The sequence below is a fragment of the Myotis myotis genome, unplaced genomic scaffold (genome assembly GCF_014108235.1).
Source record: "Myotis myotis isolate mMyoMyo1 unplaced genomic scaffold, mMyoMyo1.p scaffold_m19_p_17, whole genome shotgun sequence".
Taxonomy (NCBI): domain Eukaryota; kingdom Metazoa; phylum Chordata; class Mammalia; order Chiroptera; family Vespertilionidae; genus Myotis; species Myotis myotis.
Genome location: NW_023416321.1, coordinates 30,612,587 through 30,626,300, shown reverse-complemented (window position 1 = coordinate 30,626,300; position 13,714 = coordinate 30,612,587).

The window sequence follows — 13,714 nt, the reverse complement described above, 5'->3', positions numbered from 1 at the left end:
TTATTGGTTTCTATTTGTTCCTTGAAAGGTGAGTGAACCACACCGTGCATGCCCCCTGCCTTTTTTATCTGAATCAGGAAGCCAACCACATTGTTCAGTTGGTGGATGCTTATTCCTTTCCCAGCCCTTGTGAGCTGAGCCTTTGAGACTGGCCCTAGCCAGCTATGACACCCCCCAAGTCATCTCTAAGGTAGACCGCCCAATTTAATAGGATATTATGTTGAGTGCTTCCCATTCGGATACACTCCAGCCTGTCTGTCCCTTTCTTTGATTGTGACATTCAGCACTGAAAATACTACTCCAGATATAGTCTCACTAATGGAACTTAACCTCCCTCATTCTACATTCCATACTTCTGTTAATGTGACCAAAAGTCACATTACCTTTCAATGCAGTTCACCAAAGGGAACTTCAGGTGGATTGAAAGTCAGCAGAGTTTCTTTGGAATAGTGTCTAGGGTTATCAAAAGATAGGATGTGGGCTCAGGCACCAGGGAAATTTATTTATCATTTCCCTAATATTCCAATAAATGGAAGAGATGCTTGGCTTTTCAAGGGAATGCTGAACTAGGTGTCAGGGTCAACATGGAATTGTTACTGAATGCAAATAAAGGCAGATTCCAAATATCCCGGGATAGGAGAGAGAAATTTCCTGTACTACTGGGTATTGCCTTAAATCCTGACTCTGAATTTGGATTACCGATCCTTGGAACTCTGAGGCTGGACATTGGGTTTCCTGCAGTAGCTGGAGGTGAGAATTCCATCCCAACAGAGGGGGATGGATGAGCCAAGCCAAATCAATAAAAGAGGGTCAAGGTACAGAAGTAGTCAACATACAGATGTTGGGGGAAATGTGGGCCCCCAAAGGTGAAGAGCCAGAGATAGGAATCAACTATGGACCCCAGGTCAAGGTTGGTCAGCTGTAAGCACCAGGGTGAACATGGGAGCAGAGAGGCCTTACAATGACCTTCAAGGCCTTCCGGTATCTACACTCACTTCTGTGGGGCTGGAGGTAGTTACTGGCTTACAGGGTGAGGGGAGAGGCAGGAGGAGAGACCTACGCTGAGTTCCCTGCACGACCTCTATCCAGCCACATATATACCTTGGACTTCAACTTCCTTCGTTGCAAAATTTGAAAGTTGAAAAAGATATTTCCTAGGTGCCTCGTGGCCTCAAATTTTACCTTCTAACTCGGAGCCTGGGCCTTGGACAAGGAAAGGGACCTCAAGCTGCCTCACTGTCTCGCCATGGCTGCCCAAGGTGGTGAATCAACTGTGGGGCATGGTCATTTCGACGTCACGATGGGATCTATGTGACCCTGGTTCCCCATCCAGAGAGTTACGATCAGTGCTCCCTGATGGGCAGGACTGGAGCTGCGAAGGCCTGTGCAGACCTACCGCCATTGGCTCCCAGGTCTAGGACAGACTCAGAGCCTCTAGTACTGCAGTTTGAGAGCCATGTAGTGAGACACAGACATTGAGGGCAGCTAAAACCGCTAGGATATTTTAAAAATATAAACTACTTTAGGCCAGGCCTCTTTCTTCCTGTGAGTGAATATTATTTAACTTAAAAGCAGAAGTATATATATTTTGCCTCATGCTGTCAGTGTAGTCCAGTATTCCACCTTGAGATACATACACCAGGGCCAGGGATTGAACCTGCAACCCAGGTTTGTGTCCTTGACCAGGAATTGAATCAAAGGCCGTCCAGTGTGCAGGGCCAACTCTAACCACTGACCCGCACCAGACTGGGTGAGAGATATCTTTTTAAATCTCATATTTTATATAAAACTGATTCAGAAGCCACACAAATCAAGCGAATGTCTTAATGAATTGTAAGAATACCAACCAGGTGAGAGAACTCTGCCAGACACCCCGAAACCTCCTTCATTTGCCCCCTCTCAATGGCACTCCCTCATAGCCAGAAGTAGCTATACCCTCTACTTTTTTTTTTTTTTATAGGAATCACTTCCTCACATTTTTACTTATCACCTAATTGAGCATCTTTGCATCTTTATACCTATAATTTAACTTTGCTCATTTTGAAAATTGATATATCTTTTAAGCTTTTTATTTCAACCACGAGGACTCTCTTCTTCCCTTTCATTCCCTTGCAAGGTATCTGTTGAGGAACCTGGCCCGTGTGAGCTGTAGAGTTTCCCATAATTTAGACTTTCCTGCCTGCAAGCTCTTGGTGCAGTTCAACAAGTTCCTCTGTCCTCCTCAAATCTTGCTGCAAATTAGCGAAATCAGACACTGAATCAGAGTCGGTTCAATCTCTTAGACGAGACTCAGGTATCATCTCTTCTGATTCCCCCACGTAATGAGTCAGCTTCTTGTCTGGGACCCCTCTGTGCGTCTCACATCCTGGCTGGGAGGCCTTTAGGGCTGGGACAGTGTCTCATTCAGGTCTGTTTCCAGCACCTGGTCCAGAGACAGAGGCCTGGACAAGAGGGGGCCCTACATGAGGGATTGAGGAAGTCTTCCCTGAGGAAGTGACATCGTGGTTGGGCTCTGGAGGATGCCCAGGAATGTGCCCGAGCACCACAAGATCTTGGGTATTTCTGTCCTCGTTCAATCATCTTTGACACGCAACTATCACGACTAGATTGCAGCTGAGCAAGTGGAGGAAGTCTTCCTTCTCCCGTGGACTTTCTGACCTTGCACGTAAAATGCAATTCCAAAATAAGAAACAAATACTGCCCAGCTGGCGTGGCTCAATGGTTGAGATTTGACCTATGAACCAGAAGGTTATGGTTCGATTCCTGGTCAGGGCACCTGCCCGGGTTGCGGGCTCCAGCCCTATGGGAGGCTTGCAGGAGGCAGCCCATCAATGATTCTCTCTCATCATTTATGTTTCTATCTCTCCCTCCCTCTCTCTTTACCTCTGAAATTAATAAAAAAAAAAAATACATTTTTTAGCCCTAACTGGTTTGGCTCAGTGGATAGAGCGTCGGCCTGCGGACTGAAAGGTCCCAGGTTCGATTCTGGTCAAGGGCATGTACCTTGATTGTGGGCACATCCCCAGTAGGAGGTGTGCAGGAGGCAGCTGATCGATGTTTCTTTCTCATCGATGTTTCTAACTCTCTATCCCTCTCCCTTCCTCTCTGTAAAAAAATCAATAAAATATTTTTAAAAAGATGGAGAAAACTAAGATGGCGGCATAGGTAAACACCGGGAAATTGTCGCCTCACACAACAATTGAAAATTACCGCAAAGGACTGAGCAAACATCATCCAGAACAACAGGAAGGCTGGCTGAGTGTAAATTCTACAACTAGAAGGAAAGAAAAGCACGCTGAGAGCCAGAGGCGCTGCGGAGGTGAAGTGCAGAGGTACGGCGGCTCGCGCGCGCGAGGAAAGGGGGTGGCGCCTAAGGACGCGGCTGTCTTTTTGAATCACAAGCTCCGGACTGCTCTGAACTCCGGTTCTGGGAAGTCTCTGGGGACCCAGGACTCATACGGGGAGAGGCTGGTCTGTCCGGCAGCGGGTGAACTTGAGGGCGGCTTTCCCTCAGAGGTGCTTGCAGCCGTTACCGGGACACTGAGACGCGCGACTCCGGGCGGAGAATCGGCCATAGCTGCTTTCTCCGCCCTTTGACTCCCTGAGACCCCGCCCCACCCAGGCTGCGGCAGAGGCGTTTGCATGTGAATGTACCTAACTACAGCCAAGCCAGGCAGACCCGGAACTTCCAAGAGAAGGCCCAAGGCCCCGCAGCGGCTTGCATTGCTTCACAGCTGAGCCTCTTCGTGGCTCCTGCTGTGTGGCCTCAGGCAGAGGCTGAATTAGCACCTCCTTAGATCCAGGAGCCACTGTACCCAGTGGTCAGAGGGGGACCATCCAGATTGAAATTCCTCAGATCCATAAGGGACACACTCAGGGGGCAGACTCGTGAGCACCAAAGCCCCACTGAAGCAAGTCTTGCCCCAGAAGGGTGTCTTCAGCACAGAAGTTCTCCCACTTTAGACACAGCTGATTCTCACAGCCAATTGGCCTGGAGGTCAATTCCTCCCAGTGATTCTACAACAACCAAGGCACCAAGAGTGCACCAAGAGTGTCCACCCCAGGTAACTGGGGAGGCTGAACTACTGGGCAGTACAGGACACCTGGCGCACAGGGCCACTCTATCAACACAGGGAAGCTGCCAAAATGCGGAGACAAAGAAACAGGTCACAAATGGCAGAAATGGAGGAAAGCAAACGATTGGATATAGAGTTCAAGGCCACGTTTATAAGGTTTTTCAAGAATTTTATGGAAACCGCCGATAAATTTAATGAATCCCTCAATAAGTATAGTGAGACCATGGAGGACATGAAAAAGGACCAACTAGAAATTAAGCATACACTGACTGAAATAAAGAATAACTTACAGAGATCCAGCAGCAGACAAGAGGATCCCAAGAATCAAGTCAAAGATTTGAAATACAAAGAAACAAAAAATACCCAACCGAAAAAGAAAAAAGAAAAGAGATTCCAAAAATATGAAGATAGTGTAAGGAACCTCTGGGACAACTTCAAGCGTACCAACATCAGAATTATAGGGGTACCAGAAGGAGAGAGAGGGCAAGATATTGAAAACCTTTTTGAAGAAATAATGACAGAAAACTTCCCCTACCTGGTGAAAGAAATGGACTTACAAGTCCAGGAAGCGCAGAGAACCCCAAACAAAAGGAATCCAAGGAGGACCACACCAAGACACATCATAATTAAAATGCCAAGAGCAAAAGATAAAGAGAGAATCTTAAAAGCAGCAAGAGAAAGACAGTCAGTTACCTACAAGGGAGTACCCATACGACTGTCAGCTGATTTCTCAACAGAAACCATGCAGGCCAGAAGAGAGTGGCAAGAAATATTCAAAGTGATGAATAGCAAGAACCTACAACCAAGATTACTTTATCCAGCAAAGCTATCATTCAGAATAGAAGGTCAGATAAAGAGCTTCACGGATAAGAAAAAGCTAAAGGAGTTCATCACCACCAAACCAGCATTATATGAAATGCTGAAAGGTATTCTTTAAGAAGAGGAAGAAGAAAAAGGAACTCTTACCATTTGCCACAGCATGGATGGAACTGGAGAGCGGATAAATACCACATGATCTCACTCATTTGTGGAATATAATGAACAACATAAGCTGATGAACAAGGACTGATCCAGAGACGGAGAGGCATTGATTGGACTGTCGGGACTTGGAGGGAAGGTAGGGGAGGGTGGGGGTAAGGGGGAAAGATCAACCAAAGGACTTATATGCAAGCATATAGGCCTAATCAATGGGCATGGACAACGGGGGGGTGGGGTGGGGGGTAGAGGGTAACGTGGGGACAAGGACACATATGTAATATCTTAATCAATAAAAAATATATTAAAAAATATTTTAAAAAATGAGAAAAAATACATTTTTTAAATAAAAGAAACAAATACTCATTCTCTGTAAATATTTTTTATTAGTAAACGCCAAAGGTCCAAACCCATCCTTCCGGACAAAAGTTACCAATTAGGAATGACAGCAACTGTCCAACCCTCTCCTTTTACAGCCACAGAAACGGGCAAAGAGAAAGGAAGTGATTCGCTCAAGGCCACCCAGAAAGCTCTACCTTTCTCACATAGATGACGCTCTCCCGCAGGACGAGCACACATCTGTTTGGAAAAGTCTTCTGCGTTATTCCTTGGCACAGACCCAGGGGATGGGCCATCTCTTTGCCAACCTGTGAGCCAAGCGGCCACATCACTTGTCTCGTGTTCACCCTGATCAATGGGAGGAGCACAGAGAGACCAAAGCCACCAGGCCTGACTGACCACAGTCCTCGGCGCCCAGGTTGGATTCCCCAGGGGACCGACTCCTAGTTTCTCTGGAGCACGTGTGCTAACGTTTTCAGGCACTTACCCTGCCACGGAGCCTTGCGGAGAATCCTGAGGAAGATGGCGGGGACAGTGGGCCCTTAGGCTCCTTGTGTGACCTTCCAGCCCCCACCCTCTCAGCCTCACTCCTTAGGTCATGTTCGGAGCGCGGGGCCCAAGCATAGAGCGTCAGACCACCTGCCTCCCCCGACCTCCCAGCAGGCAGGAAAACCGAACCTAATTCTGCCTCCGCCTTGCTAACACGTTCCACACCTGGAGAGAGCTGACTCCTTGCTGGGGAATTTACCCCTTCGCTGCTGCTCGTGTGCCAGGGTGTGTCTTACCCGGTGACCTGGATAGATAAAGGCTCTTCATATCGTGGCCGAATGCAGGAAGGTCATCAACAACAAAGTCAGAAACTTCCAACACGGTCAAGCTGGGAGCAGTCACAGAGAAAAACCACATTCCAGGTTCGCCAGTGCTGACACGGAGGCCCGCTGGCAGAGATACCTTATCAAAGGTTGCCCAGGGGTCAAGAACGGAAGCCGGCCCCAAACGTGGATAAGACCAGCGATGCCGTGCGGCTCTTCGGCAGTGACGGTTTCCTGGCCAGCCTGTCTTTCCCCGGAACTCCGGAAAGGGCCCAGCAGGACCGAGTGGCCTTGGGCACATCGTTCCACCTCCCCAAGCTCGGCCTCCGTAGCAGCAGAACGGCGTTCCCCTCCCGCCGCTCACAGCGCTTTGTTGTGCTGCTAGAGATGTGGCGGGTGTTCGTGGTGAGCAGGGGATCGACACTGTCCCGTGTGTTGCTGTGAAGTACCGTGAACGGCTTATGGGGACGGGGCCACTGTGGCAGTTGGCTCTCCTGCCCTTGGGGGTGGGGGTGTCACCCTCTGAGAGGAAGCTGGTGAGATCAGGTGTTGGAGGGAGTGCCTGTTTGTGGGGCTCAGGCCCAGGGGGGCTATGGGGACGGCTTGGGGCAGCCAATCCCATCCAGTTGTGGCAACGCTGGGTTCTCAGCAAATATGTGCTGAGGATGTGCTATGTGTCAGGCACAGGGGTGCAGTAGCTTCCTTTGGAGACAAAACTTCCCACCCTGTGGCGCTTACATTCTGGGAGCTGGAAGCAGAGATGAGCAGCAGGGAGACAGGATATATTCAAATGAGTGAAATGTGTGGCATCGTAGAGGGGGCCGGGGCTATGGAAAGGGGAAAATATCTGGGTTGGGGGATAAGACAGGGTGGGGAAGGGGGCTGCAATTTAAAACAGGGCAGCCTAGCAGCTGCCCGGCTAGTGTGGCTCAGTGGTTGAGCATTGACTCATGAACCAGGAGGTCATGGTTCAATTCCTGGTTGTGGGCTTGATCCCCAGTAGAGGGTGGGCAAGAGGCAGCTGATCAGTGATTCTCTCTCATCACTGATGTTTCTATCTCTTTCTCTCTCTAAAAATCAATAAAATAAAAAAATTTTAAAAAATAAAATAAAATAAAACAGGGCAGCCAGGGGAGGCCTAGGGAAGAATCTAGAATAAAGCAAGCCAGGGAGCAAGGTCAGTGTCTCCAGCTCTATGGGATTTTGGTCCCCGCCTCCTCCCCCTCCCCCCCGCCCCCCCCTCCCCCCCCCGCACCACTCAGATGGGTGTGTGCAGCACTCTAGCAGGAAAGCTAGGATATTAAGATTGTCCACATCACACCACACCCCCACCTCAGGGGCTCTGAAGCCAGCTTGCTAAGGAACCTGACTCCTGGGAGATTATTTTTTTAGGGGGCAAAAAGGACCAAAATACTACATTGTGGGAAGGGCAAACGTGTGTGAATGCCCTGGAGTCTGGGCCTCTCTGAGACATTCACTCGGGGTAGGGGTGGGGGTTGGGGGGGCTGGTGGAAAGTGCACTAGACCAGGGAGGAGCTGAGTGGAGAGGGGCTGGTCTCAGGCCTGCACTTACTCACGAAGGCAGTGATGGAGAACCTATGACACGCGTGTCAGAGGTGACACGCGGACTCATTGTTTTGGTTGATTTTTCTTTGTTAAATGGCATTTAAATATGTAAAATAAATATCAAAAATATAAGTCTTTGTTTTACTATGGTTGCAAATATCAAAACATTTCTATGTGTGACACAGCACCAGAGTTAAGTTAGGGTTTTTCAAAATGCTGACACGCCGAGCTCAAAGGTTCGCCATCACTGAACTAAGGCACCCTGGTCAGTAATCTCACCTGTAAATGTGGATTATAATAATACCTCCCTCCCAGGTCGTTGTGGGAGGGTAAGGAGCTCTTAGCACACAGTCTTGGCACCTAGGGATTTTCCCCTGAGAGCCATCGGCATCATAGCATGATCTCTACGGCAGTATTTTTTTTTTTAAATATATTTTATTGATTTTTTACAGAGAGGAAGGTAGAGGGATAGAGAGATAGAAGCACCAATGATGAGAGAGAATCATTGATCGGCTGCCTCCTGCACGCTCCCCACTGGGGACCGAGCCTGCAACCCAGGCATGTGCCCTTGACCGGAATCGAACCTGGGACCTTTCAGTCCGCAGGCTGATGCTCTATCCACTGAGCCAAACCAGTTAGGGCTCTACGGCAGTATTTTTCAAATTCCAGGAGGTAACCCATCGGTAGATCAGGAAATAAATGTAACAGTTTGCAAGCAGCATTTTTTTTTAATGGAACAGAAGAGGAAAACGTAAACATATTTGTGTACATGAGAATTGTTTCATAAAACACTTTATATCCATATATACACATTTCCTACCATGGGGCATCACTGAAAGTGTGAAGGCCATTGTTCTAAGGCAGCCTTCCTCTAAAGATGGTTAGAAGGTTTTTCTAACCTTAGGCATTTGCGCGGGACTGCCACCATTTTTGCCATATCAGAATACTACTTGTGTTACTTACTAAATACTTGCCTTTGAGTGGGCTCACTTTAACCTCTTTAGCCACATTGTAACAATAATATTCATGAAGTTTACATTTAAAAATATATATTAATTTTTAAATTTTTTTTAAACTTAAAACCGTCTTGCATCTGGACGCTGCACTTTGGGAAACGGTGGTGGTAAGAAGTGTGACTGTGAACACACTTTCTCAAAGTCAAGCTGGGGGCCAGCAGCACCCAAACCCTCAGGGTCCCTCCCTTCCTGCCCCTGGAGCTCAGCCCAGCCCCACGGCCCAGTTTCTGAGTCCTTGAAAGGGACAGGCCCTGTCTGCTGGACTGGCTCGGGATCCAGGGTGGACGCCAGTGGTGGAGGCCAGGCCCTTGTATGTATCTTTCTCTTGTGAACTGTGTGCTGCCACTGCACCAAGTTGGCAGAATTCCCTTTCTTGTCCAGTTTTGATGCTATTGATGGGATTAGGTGCTCCCCCATGGCCATGTCCTTTGATGTGGTCAGGGGGGAGCAGGAGATTTCAAACTCTGGAAGCAAATCGTAATCTTCCGCAGGCTTCCCTGGGATCAGCGCTGGGGTAAACCCATTACATCCCTGCCCTTTCATCCCCCCAGGACACCGGCTCCTCCAGGCTCCTCGGGGCTCAGAGATCCAAAGGGTTTGTCAGATTTAGAGAGAGCAATAAAAGGGGAAGAGAAAGCAAAGCTCCAGCCCCAGGCCCCCTCCAGCACCTGCAGCATCATCAGCAATGTCAGGGCATCTTCTTTCTTCTCTTTTAATCCTGGGCTCCCACAAAATGGGGATTACAGAGGCTTGGGGCCAGCAGCCTGCCCTGCCCCAGTACTGAGCACCTCTGTCCTGGGAGCATCTGATCCTGCACATCTGTCTGTCGTCCTGCCCTGAGATCTCCATGTGGGGGGTGTGTGAGGAGCTGGCAAATTAAGCAGAGAAACCACTCAGCCTCCATAGCAGTGAGGGTTTAAAGCATGATTTGGATTGGGGAGGCACACAGCCAATACCTGTCAGGGCACACATAGGTATGTCTCATTATTTTCTTTAAATTAAATCCAACTCAAGGGCTCTGTCTGAAGAGAGGTGTGGGGTGGGGTGGGAGTGAGCCAGGGAGCTTAATTTCAGTGCTATTCAGGCTTCCCCTTCACTCCCTCTTCCATGGTCCCTGGAGTCCTGGCCGTCTTGAGGATGGAGATATTGGCAGAGGCCTATGGGTGCTCCAGGCTGGTCTCAGATGAGGGAGGCAGTTACTCAGGTCTCCAGAGGGTGGGGCAACAGGTTAAAAAGGGATTCCACGCAGCTCAGACCCTCCTCTAATCTTGGGAAAGTTCCCTCCATCTCCCCAGAGTCCCAGCAGGGGTGGGGAACATCTGGCTGGCGGGCTGCATTAGGCCCTTGAAATCATTTGGTCTGAAATCAGGGGTGAGTTAATTAAATGTCTGACCAAATATAGCAAGCTAATTTTTTAAAAAAATATTTTTATTGATTTCAGATAGGAGAGGGGGAGAGAGATAGAAACAATGATAAGAATCATCCATTGGCTGCCTCCAGTACGCCTCTGCCACCCCCACCCCCCACCTACCTCAATCCAGCCTGCAACCTGGGCATGTGCCTTGACCAGAATGGAACCATGACCTCCTTGTTCATAAGTCGATGCTCAGCCCTGGGGCTACGCAGGGGACAGCAAGCTAATTTTTAAGTTGATAATTTTGTATGGCCCACAAATGATGTTATAAATATCTGAATAGCCCTGGGCAGAGAAAGAAAAGGATCCCCACCCCTGCAGAACCCAGGTTTTCAGAAGGCACAGCCAGGAAGAGAGGTTATCTGTGGTCACCTGGAACGGGAATGGAAAACACAAAATTAACATCTAAGAAGCTATGCTATTGGGTACTATGCTTGGCCTTTTACATTTATCTCCTTGTTTTGCCACCAAAGCCCGGCTGAACCGCCTGGCCAGCTCCGGTTCCGATGGGGAGGTTGAGGACAGCTCTTGGGCCGGGACAGGCCCAGGAGCGGAGCGGAGCTGCCAGCAGGGGGCTCTGGGCCCTGGCCTTCCTGGGAAGAAGCGCACGCAGCGGCTGGGCTGGGACCGGTCCGAGGACAGGGGAAAATTACTGGGGCTCGGAGGCGGGAAGGGCTGCGTGACCGGGAAGAAGGCACCGGAGTTGAGGCAGGCGGTCGGACTCGCTCCCGGGAGGCCGTTAGAGCAGCCGGGGAGAAGGCGCCAAGGCCACCCCCTAAACCCCACCGCCCGCCCGGGTGTCCTCCCGCCGGTGCCGCAGGCTGGTGCGGGCGCCGCAGGCTGGGGCGGGTGGCGCCACCGAGGGGCGGGCGGAGGGCGGGCCGGGGCGGGGCGCTGTCCGCTTGGCTCCCGGAGGTGGTGCAGGCGGGCGCTGGCCGCGTCCGTCCTCCGGGAGCCGTGGGGCGCGGAGCCTTCCTGATGTGTCACCAGCACGTGGAGCCAGCCCCGGCCGCTCCAGCGCTCCAGCGAGCGGGCACAACTCGCCCAACTTTCGAGAGATCGCCACACCTCGCTCCTCTCCCCGATGCGCTGGGCTCGTGCGTGCGTCCTGGGGCAGGGGCGGCGGCCCCGGGTCCCGGGCAGGTTGAGCGGGGAGATCCACCGCAGGGCGCGCGGGACGTCGGGGTGCAGGGCCGGCTGGCAACGACTTCCCGACCTCCCCCACCCCCCGACCCCGGCTGCGGTGCAGCCCAGCTCGGCCTGGCCCTGCGCCCCTGGGATCTGAGCGCAGGTAACGAGGCGGCGTGGAGCTGGGCCTCGCGTTGCGGCGTGGGATCCTGGCGAAGTTCCTGGTGTAACTCTCGAGCTCGCTGGGCGGCTGGGCGTGGGGAGGCTAGGTCCCCGCACCTCCCCTAGCCCGCTCCCCTCGTCCTCTGCGGGGGGCTGGGGTGGCCTGGAAGCTGCCGCACGCAGACGTCGTGTAACCCTTCCAGGGCTGGTTTCGGAGTCCGGCGGCCGAGGTTGGGCGGGGCGGGTGGCTTCTTTGGGGGACGCCGCTCGCTCGGAGGAAACCAGGAAACCTGGAGCCTTGGCCGAGAGCGTGTGTTGAATAGGATGCGGGGGTCTGGCCGGCCCCAACCCGAGGGAGACAGTCTGGGGCGCGCCCGCACCCCGAACTCCGAGCAACAAGACAGACGGGCGGGAGTTGAGGGCTGGGTCTTTGCGGGCGAGATGAGGGTGTCGGTTCAACTGGCCTACAAAGTCCCAGTCCTCGGCTCCCGGGACCGGCGGCTCCTCCGAGCTCCCGGCCCGCGCGCGAGCTCAGTGCCCGGGCTGGGACCTGGACCCTGGCCGGGCCGCCACCTCCTGGGTCCGCGTTGGAGCGGGGTTGGCAAGGCGCGCTAGCCTCCGACCCGGTGCGGCGATTCCAGGGCTCCCTGCGCGCCCGGGAGCAACGGGAATGCGCTGGGAAATTTGAGTTGGTCACTGTGCGGTTCGTGCCCTCCGGGTGGAGGGAGATCCCCGCGGGGCAGACCAGGAACGCGGTTGAAGAGGTGGCTCCCTTGTCCCCAACGCGCCAAGCTCATTCGCCCCCCAGGGCCTACCCCGCTGCGCATTCCAGGCCGGCAACCTTGAGCTTGGGGGTAAGGAGGACCTCCTGATTTCTAGCGTTGCTCCGGGGGAGATGGGACGCGACTCTGAGGTTTAGCCCCTGTAGACCCAGAAGCCCCTGTCCCTTCCTGTCCCCCACCATAATTTTTTTAAAAAAGATACATCTTTGTGGGTGTGTTCCTAATGGCTAGTCTTTTGTTCCCTGGCATATGCCACATAATGCTGGCCTGCCCTGAGTTCTCTTCCAGGTTTATGCTGAGATTCCTTTCTTAAACCCTCTAGCCCAGTCATTTTCAACCGGTTGGCACAAGACTTTTTAAAACATGCAATACCTGACTATTTAGTCAGGGGCACTGACCTCTTTCCCTCGGGTTTGAACAGCTGCCTGGTGTGAGTGAATCAAAATTATACCTATTTTTTTTTGTCAGATCGGCAAACAATATATTTAATGGTGTGCCGCAGAATTTTAGTCATAATGTTATGTGTGCCATGAGACGACAGAAAGGTTGACAGCTGCTGCTCTACCCAATAACTTCTCTATCCCCCTTCAAAGAAAACCCGCAGCCACCCCTGGGACCCCGGGTCTGCTTGGTGGTGGAACTTGTATTTTGTATTGTGTTTTGGCCGTCAGGGCAGTGGGGGTCTTGGGAACACATAGGGAGCCGTGCAGTTAGGTGACCTGAACGGAACGAGGGCATGTTGACAAAACAGCGCCCCTTGTTTCCCCTTCTTCCTGGCTTTGGAAAACAGGAGGGGTTTCTAGGTGTAGGCAGGAGGGAGAGGGAAAAACCAGCACAGCCAGGCTGGCCCACCTCTCTCGAAATTGTGCAGAGACCCATTCTGGAAGGTTTTTCCAAAGTCTCCCCTGACGTCTGTGGGCTAGTGTAGACTACACCTTGCAGGAACCCTTTGACACCTCTGTCCCCATGTTGGTGGCCATGTGGGGCGCTGGACCTGAGGGGTCCCGAGGGGAGCCCTAGGGGCTATGGAGCCACTAAATGAAGCGGGGTTGGGTCTGTGCGCCCAGGAGAGGGCATGGCCCTGTCTACTCACTGCAGTTGGCCCTGTGTGAGTTTTGTCCTAACAGCTCACATCCGTGGAACGTGCAGGCACCAGGATTATGGGAGAAAAGAATTTCTTTGGCTCGTACTAAAGTGTACATGCATCTTGACCAATTCTCAGTGTTGAGGCAGAATTGTCTACGGGTGGACTTGGGGGAGCTTCAAAGTGGAGGCCTTGCCCTAATTAAGAAAAATGCTCTCTTCGAAGGACTGAATCAGGCTGGGAAAACAAAGTTCTCCCTTTGAACCCATGCCTCTCCCAGCCCCGGGGAATCAGTATCTTAAAGTAAATGAAGTGGAAATCTCCAGCATAACGCGCGTGGTCATAAAACACCCGCAGAAC